This window comes from Procambarus clarkii, chromosome 12, assembly GCF_040958095.1.
Source record: "Procambarus clarkii isolate CNS0578487 chromosome 12, FALCON_Pclarkii_2.0, whole genome shotgun sequence".
In the NCBI taxonomy this organism is placed as follows: domain Eukaryota; kingdom Metazoa; phylum Arthropoda; class Malacostraca; order Decapoda; family Cambaridae; genus Procambarus; species Procambarus clarkii.
The window spans coordinates 33,528,500-33,537,200 of NC_091161.1; the positions used below are offsets into that span (position 1 = coordinate 33,528,500).

General features: G+C 39.4%; 1 pseudogene; it reads right to left on the bottom strand.

Annotated features, from left to right (window-relative positions):
* Window positions 1-5,104: 5,104 nt before the first annotated feature.
* On the bottom strand, window positions 5,105-8,181 carry LOC138363995 (etoposide-induced protein 2.4 homolog pseudogene; annotated as a pseudogene).
* Between the last annotated feature and the right edge of the window lie 520 nt (window positions 8,182-8,701).

Consider the following 8,701-nt stretch of genomic DNA (forward strand, 5'->3'; position numbering starts at 1 on the left):
GTAGGTTCGATATTGGTCTATAGTTGTTTATGTCTGCCGGATTACCTCCTTTATGAACTGGCGTTACTCTTGCTTTTTTAAGGATATCAGGGAAGGTATGACACTCAAGGGATTTGTTGAACAGCAGAGCTATAGGTGGCGCAAATGCATGGGAGGCACTCTTGTATACAATGGATGGGATTTCACTGATGTTCCCAGCTTTGGTTTTTAGTGAATGTATGATGGACACAACATCTGTCGGGCTGACTGGTGAAAGGAGAAGAGAGTTTGGATAGCTGCCTGAGAGGTATGTGTTTGTGTCTGAGTCTGTGGGATTTTACTTGCAAGGTTAGCACCAATCGATGAAAAGAAGCATTTAAATTCATTCGCCATTTCTAAGTCAGATGACGGTGTAAGGCCATCCTTAGAGAGTGTTATCTGGTTGTGGGAGTGTTGTTTAGTTCCTAGGATATTAGAGATGGTATTCCATGTGCTTTTCATGTTGCCTTTTGCTTCTTTGAATCTAGTCTCATAATATGAAAGTTTTGCTTTTCTTATGATACTGGTAAGCACTGATGAGTACCTTTTAACTACTTCCTTTGAAACTAGGCGATTCCTAAATTTCTTTTCATATTCATGTTTTTTGTTGATTGATTTAATTATGCCACTTGTGAGCCACGGGTTATTTTTTCTTTTATCAGTTACTTGTTTGGTAAGGAGGGGACAGTTAGTGTTGTAGAAGCTTAGAGTTTTGGAGAGAAAGAGGTTAGTTGATGAGTTTATATCCTGTGTATTATTAAATTCAGATTCCCCGTTAATATTGTGAAGTGCATTAGAAAGATTGCCTAAAGCTGATTCACTATGTAGCCTGAATGAAAGTTTCTTGGTTTCTGGTGGTGATGTGTCAATGTTTGCTATAAGGAAGGTAGGTAGGATAGTGGTCAGTTCTGTCATAAATTACCCCAGATGAAAGGGGAGCTGTTATAATAGTCCATAGGTGATCCAGGGTAGTGGCAGATGTTTGAGTGACTCGGGTGGGCTTGGTGATTGTGGGGATTAGCATACAGGAGTGCATGCTGTTACGGAAGTAGTCAACTTGAGGGTTGTTTTGAAGACCCAGGTCAATATTGAAATCACCTCCCAGAATGATGTGATTTTTGTTGAGATTGTTATTTATGATAAGATTCCTTACATTGTCTGTGAATAAAGCTATGTTGGTATTAGGAAATCTATAAATGGCACCGATAGTCAGGGAGGATTTAAGGGGTTTACTGGAGAACTTGGCAAAGGTATATTCACAATAGTCGTCTCTATCACTAATAACACTATTGCAAATGAAGGTATCTTTGTAATATATTGCTGTGCCACCACCTTTTTTATTAGGCCTGCAGTTATGAATGGCTTTATAACCAGCTAAATTGTAGAGTTGGGTATGGTCATTACTTAGCCAAGTTTCCGTTAAAATGATGAATGATAATTTAGTACCTAGTGCTGTAAGTAGTGCATTTATATCATCAAAGTGTTTACCAAGTGACCTAACATTTTGGTTGTAAACTGATAAGCAGGTGCTATTTAGGAGTTTGTTTTTTGCAAGATTTGCTGTGTAATACCTGCAATGATGATGATCAATGTGCTGATTTGTGTGGATATGGGACAGAAGATTTCGATCAGGATCAATATCAGTAAGCATATAGATAAAATAATGTCACGATACAATAAGATAAGCAATTACAGGAACTGTTAAATACTAAATCTGCTGTAAAATAGAAAGTAATTATAGCAAAACACAATAATACAATAATATAACAATACAATAAGAGCTTACAAAGTATTAAGTCTACTAAAATTAGAGAATAATTATAGCAAAACACAACAATAGATGCAAGTAAACAAAAGAAATGAAACAATTAGAGGTAGAATTAAGGTCACTAGATAGCCATGGAGGATACACAAATTTGGTGGAGAGAACAAAAAATCAGTAGAGACTGTCAAGATGAATATATAAAATATTTGACATGATAATTGTAGAGTAAAATAATCTTAAAGATAATATATTTTATTTAGCTTAGTTTTTAACCTATAATTAGTATGAACTTAATTCAGAGAACAAAATGAGATCAATATAATAACATGAATTAACCAAATTTAAATGAACTAACAAACAAGGTGGTCAGTAGCCATTTAGCACCACTGAGGCTGCTACTGAGCCGCGAGTGTGTCATGTGTGTACCAGAAACTAGTTCACTTATTCTAAATGAGTCATCTGCACTTGTCCCAGAATCCTCGTCACTTTAAAAAGAACTACTACATAGATCCTTTCTTTGTGAATAGCTTGGATCAAGTCTCCAATATAAAATACTCTCAAAATTAAGTAATACCCTTTCTCACACCAAATTAACTAAGATGGAGTATCGGAGTAGAAGGGGGGTGAGGTGGGGGTGAGGCTGCGTCCCTGGTGACCTTACTGAAGTCAGTGTTGCCGCCTCAAAAGTCGAGCTGCTCTGCTATCTACTAAATTCCTGGCTGGAAACCTACCTGACTATATACTTTTTCACTCAATCCTTCCTTAAACATACAATTAAGGAGTGCACAGAATCCATTCTTTAAAAGGGCATCTTCAAGATGAAACTTTACATAACAATTACCGGTGACAACATTTGTAATCTCTAACCCCCTAGCACTGAGGTGTTATGTCTTGGCCCGGCAAGAAAGTTCCCTCCTGCAGTAACTAACATACAGGCGCGTTTATACAATCACATTTATGAAGAATACATGATTATGAACGGTTTGGCTGTTACAGTGGCCTGTCAGGCTTCGGTTATGCTCTGTATTTCGGCTTTCCTTGAAGAACAGTCCGGTGAGACGGTGGTGTGGGTGTCTCCACATAGGAGACAAGGTTGCAATTCAGCTTGGCAGTTCCTATAGTGAGAAGCAGGCAGAGGAAGAGACTTCAGAGGAAGTCTCGACCACTAACGGAAGCAGCCGTTTCAGCGTTTATCTGCACTCGCTGTGGTTGTGATGCCCTTCATGGGTTGGACTTAACACCCACAGCAGACATTGCCCCCAAGCAGACACCCAGGGCACATTTCAATAATCCCACGGGACTGACGGATATCTACTACTTGGTTTCGTGCAAAGATACTGCATCTCTGACCTGGCTGTGGCATTTCTGGACATAGTGAGTGCATTGGTAACACCTAAAGCATTGACATAGGCGGCAGTATTGTTCCCTGGAGATATGATGGGGTGTGCAGACCACGCCAAAACATTTGAGGCCGTTGTCAGCCGCGAGAGTGGCCTCTACTGGAGACTTGAGGGTGGCTCTCAGGTTTCCATTCTGCTGGATGAGATTTCCTGAAACGGTAGTCAGTGACCGGTTCTGAAAGGTGATTCTGTGGATGATAGTTTATATCATTCTTTCCGCGATAAGAGCGCTCACTCGGTACACGAATGTGCTTCTTACCGAATCATAGTGGTGGAGTGGCACGAGGATCAGGTTTTCTGGCTTTAATGCTGCGATTGTTGTGGGATTGAACAGGCCTTGGAGTGTTACAGCACTGCCGGACAGAATCTGGAGTCCATTTTCCTCCATGATGACGTCGATGGAAGCAACATCAGAATTCGCCGTCAAGAGGGCCAGAATCTCGGCCATGGTGTTGGTTCCTTGGAACCGAACCTTGATTTGGTGGAACATGGTGCTGTATAACTGGCACCAGGAGTGAATAAAGAGCCCAATTCATTCAGGTGACATCCCCCTTCATCGGGTCAGTGCCGATGGAAGAAAGCTTTCTATCTGGATAGTGCTCTGATCGCCAATTCACATCACTGACGAAGACCTTCCATCTTTTCCCGGTATAAAACGTCAGGATGGGAGTGGGGCTGACATTCTAAGAGTGAAATGCTTGGAGAGAAATTAAATATAACTTCCCCCCCCCCCCACCTGCCACCCAATGTCGTTGCCGCACTTTACTGTGGTCAGGTAAAGATCGACGAATCACGAGCCTGCCTTCATAGCTAAGCACGTAGTTACAATTTGTAACTAGAATATATAAATATGGGTCTAGTTTGTACAGGTAAATGCTAACATAAAAAATATTGGGACATTGGTTAATTTTGGCTGACTTGATCAAATTGCGTTCATCATTACCCCTGCACTTAGCAATATGCTTTGCCTCTCTCCAATTAATATTATGATTATATAAACTGACATGTATCTTATCTTCAGGCTTATCTTGAGATGATTTCGAGGCTTAGCGTCCTCGACCAGGCCTCCTTTTTTGTTATACATCCCCAGGAATCAGCCTGTAGCAGCTGTCTAACTCCCAGGTACCTATATCACTGCTAGGTGAACAGTTGCATCGGGGCGAAAGAAATTCGTGCCATTTGTTTCCGCCTCCACCGGGGGATCGAACCCGGAAACTCACGACTGCGAATCCGAAGCGCTGTCCATCCAGCTGTCTGGCTTCCTTACATCTACTTACTCATGAGTCATTTATGAGCTTACAAATTCGTCACATACTGTCAATGTCTCACTCCATTTTACTATTTTAAGTACAGTCACATTTCTTGTTCTATATTTCTCATAGACTTCACAAGCCACTCATAACACCTTAAAATTACTATACACTCGCATATTTTCCTCAGATACTATTGCTAACTATAGTCCCTTGCACAAGATGGCAAGAGAGGCAGCCAAATAACAACTCTCATAGCTGATGGAACAAGTTCCAGTTGAGTGAGTAAGGGGGCGTAAGAAACCACCCCCGTCGATGACCTATTTGACCAAGTTATGTGGATATAAAAAATCCATGGATTAATACATGTAGCTCCACTTCTGGGGAAGAGAGATGGGATCTCTAAATCATCATCAATCAACATGTGGTCAAAATAATTCTTAGTATACAACAGAACAACTGCCGGCCAAGCAATATTAATATGAAATATTGTTGCATCTTTAGTGAAGCAACTTTTGCTTTGGTCACAGACAATAAAACAGCTTCAAATGTCTGAAGCAATTCCCATTGAGTAAAACAATCTTCATAACGTTTACTGGGAAGAATGGAAGTAGAGCGTTAAGGAGATGGCTGAGGAGTCTTGCTGGGAATCGGTGGACGATATCTTGTGACTAGAATCTGGATGATGCGGATGGACACACAACTACCAAAGAAAACAAATGCATTTGGCAACCATTGGTGTTGAACACTGGATCAGCCTCGTTGGCACTGATGATGAAAACAGGAAGTGACAAAGCAAAGAGATATCCACTAATATACATTGAAGATTGATACATTGTGATAAGTGCCAGGGGAAGGCCAAACCCCATGAAGTACGGCCAGTTCTCCTCGATGAAACTTAATCTCTTCTATAGTTCCCAACCCATGTTAAACCATCTGTACTCAAAGGCATAGAGAGCATTAAGCATACACAGGTGAATACCGTTCAGGATCAAATCTACACCCACCAGAGGCTCCAGCTTCATCAAGCTAGCCTGTATGAGAAAAAGAAACTGGACAAAGATGGAGATAAGAATATCGGTTACAAGTTTACTGATGCTGCTTATTAGGTGGCGACGTCCTAGGTGCTGGGGATACGCATTGTCAGCTGTGTCTTGAAACCATATGGTGTTAATGATCCTGGAGAGCACAAGGAGTGGCAGGAACCACAATGTGTTGAAGATGGCCCAACTTGTCCTCTTACAAATTACGGGTGAATGGCCAGTTGCCCGTATGGCCGAATATGAACGAATATGGACGTAATTTGAAAATGGAAAAAAATGAAAGTATAGTTTGGATCTCTTTTTTTCCAAAACAGTAAGTTTAGGGTCTGCTGGTAGGTTAGGTGGGCAGGAAATTCTCCTTAAGTTTTAAGACATCATGAAAAATGTTAATTAAAAGTTTCCTCTCCTAACCTTTCTGAGTAAGCCAGAGGACTCAAACAGAAAACGGGACAGTACATCACTTTTGTGAGCCGACTTCATGTAACATTACGTCCATTTTCGGCCATAGCGCGCATACGAGCAAAAAGCGACTTTATTTTTAAGAGGATGGGTTCGTGAGGATGGGCAGCACAAACGATCACACTGGCCCCTGTTCCTCATCCAGGAAGAGCCCCAGCACCTGCTTCAGTCCCGGCAGCAGCATGTGGTGGATGAATGCTACACTGAGGCCGAAAACAGCACCGTTGAGGATGCAACACTGCAATGTAAATGCAATGCATTACAAACATGTTAATGCAATGCATTGGATTGTTAGGCCCATTCTAATCGCACAATGTTGTTAAGTGCGAACTCAAAGATTTACTAGTTTGTCAAAGCTTCACACTCCCAATCGTTACAAGAGATCGAAAACACAAACTCACTCTCACACTCACTCCCCCTGCTGAAGAGAGGGGCGAGTTCCTGATTAAAATGGGCTTAATCATGTTATTTTTAACCACTAGATTGATGTTCAGGTGCTTAAGAACTGGGGAAAGTTTAGCTCGTTGTTTAAAGTAACACAAGCGAATTTCTATTATCCTGTTTAGCTTTGAGGGGGTATAATAGCAGGGTTGGAAATATCCAGCACTTTATTACTAATATTCAGTACCTTAAGAAACTATTCTTGTACTGTGTAATATAATTTTACTAACACTACTAACCAGTAGATTAGTGAAATTAACATCATTTAATTAACTCATAATAACGCCTCATTTCCCCAGAAATTCTAGTCAAGTGTTCCATCAGATCACACGACGAAAGGGAAAATATTTACATTCATGAGAATTATATTAAATTCTCTTTATTTCACATTCTTTAGAGAGTATTATTATTTAATAGCTCTATTGCATGAATATACTTAGTGAATTTAAGCAGATAATACATTTATATTCGTTTATATAGTATTGTTTATTAGCTGGTAATAATTCTTGCAATTACGAATTGCTATTCCAGCGCATTTACATAAGACTGAATTTATATTCAGTACTCTCTCATATTGAACAAACGTTCATTTAATTGTTAAGAAATGAGAATTTGAATATTGTCAAATAAGACAAAGCAATTCTCTGTAATTCCTGATAGTCTTTAGTTCCTATAAACCGGGATATTAATTAAATCATAGATAATATTAAGCGCGCCATAGCAAAACTGCGCATGGCGAGCTACCCGGGAAGGAGGAAGGGCTGGCAAGCGACGCCATTAAGCTTGAGAGATTGTCTGGAAGCTGGTCAAATTACCGGCTCATCAACCCACCATCCATGCCACTATGGACGCTAGGAGGACGTGACTGCTTCATCATATCACAGACATCAGTATCGGCAAATCTCTAAGTACAATTCCCCTGTTTCTTGTGATCACATTTAACATAATAGGTAGGACGATTTGTCGTTATGCTGCACACTCATTAAAAATAACCAGTAAGTGTGTTTACAGGGCTTTACCACATCTAATTTAGAAATACGTGGTATTATAACACTAGAGGATTTCTACATACTACTCGCCTTTCAACTTGGAATTGCTGATCATAAGGAAGATTTGATGCCGCCTCGATCACGTGTTCCCAGGATAGCCTGATGAAAAAAGTTTCTCGTGACGAATATATCCCAATGAATGGTAGTTTTCCTTCATACAGCTAAGCTGTTATTTCGTTCATGTAGTTTATAGAATATTGTATTTTATTAATCCAAAGATTAATTAAAATCTTCAAAATTTCATATTCAATATATCATGTGTATTAATCTTCATTTCTCTGTACTTGAAATGTGTTACTTTCTCTGTACTAATCAAACCCCTCCAAGTGTGTGGAGGGATTTGGCTTCGTAATTTATTATAACTACAGTTCATTCATTATACAGTAATAGATTTCCGTCATACTTATATAAGAGATCCATAGGCACTGGTTCTCCAATTATTTCCTTTTCTTAAGGATGGTCCTTCGAATGACTTATGAGATTTATCATCAATATCTTGGAGCCAGATTCCCCTACAAGCAGAACGTATAAACATAGCTGGCTCTGAAGAGAGAAAAAAACATGTTCAGGGGTATTGTAATCACATCCCAAATTTTAAATATATTTTAGCTATTTTTTTTTTAAATGATGCAGGAAACGCTCGAAAGTATTGCTCACTTAACTTTAAGATGATTAAAGTAAAAAATTAACCCACAGAGTTTCATATAAACATTATATTTGAAATACCTGCAATCTCTGACTGTCCCTTGGAGACATCCTGTCTGCCTTAAGGTCAGGTGACCTTGTGACTGTGGCAGCTTACCACCTCCTCCTCCTACCTGTGATCGCCATTGCATCCTTTTATATTTGTTTGTTTGTTTAATAATTTCCTCTGGTAACCACTAAACTTGTCAGGACGTCATCTGCACATTCTACGTAGATTTGTGCTGCTGTATTCATAATGTTCTTTGGTACTTTCTTATGATTTCGTAATTTAAATTATTTTCATTATCAGTTATTAAACTTACTTTTTAATAGCTCGGTGTTGTCTGTAATCTTTGTTTCATCTGGTGAAACACTGAAGGCTTTCTTTGCTTGCCCTAAAATTCGTACATTTTCTTAAATATTCGTGTCATAATTTGTTTGTATTGAGCCTTCCGTTTTCTGGTTAGGATCTTTAGTGCCATGGTTATTCATTTTGGGTCACTACTATTTTAAATCATCAATCTATAGCATACCACGTTTCTGGGTTTTATTTGTATTTTTTTTTAAATAAAAACATTACATCATAATCCAG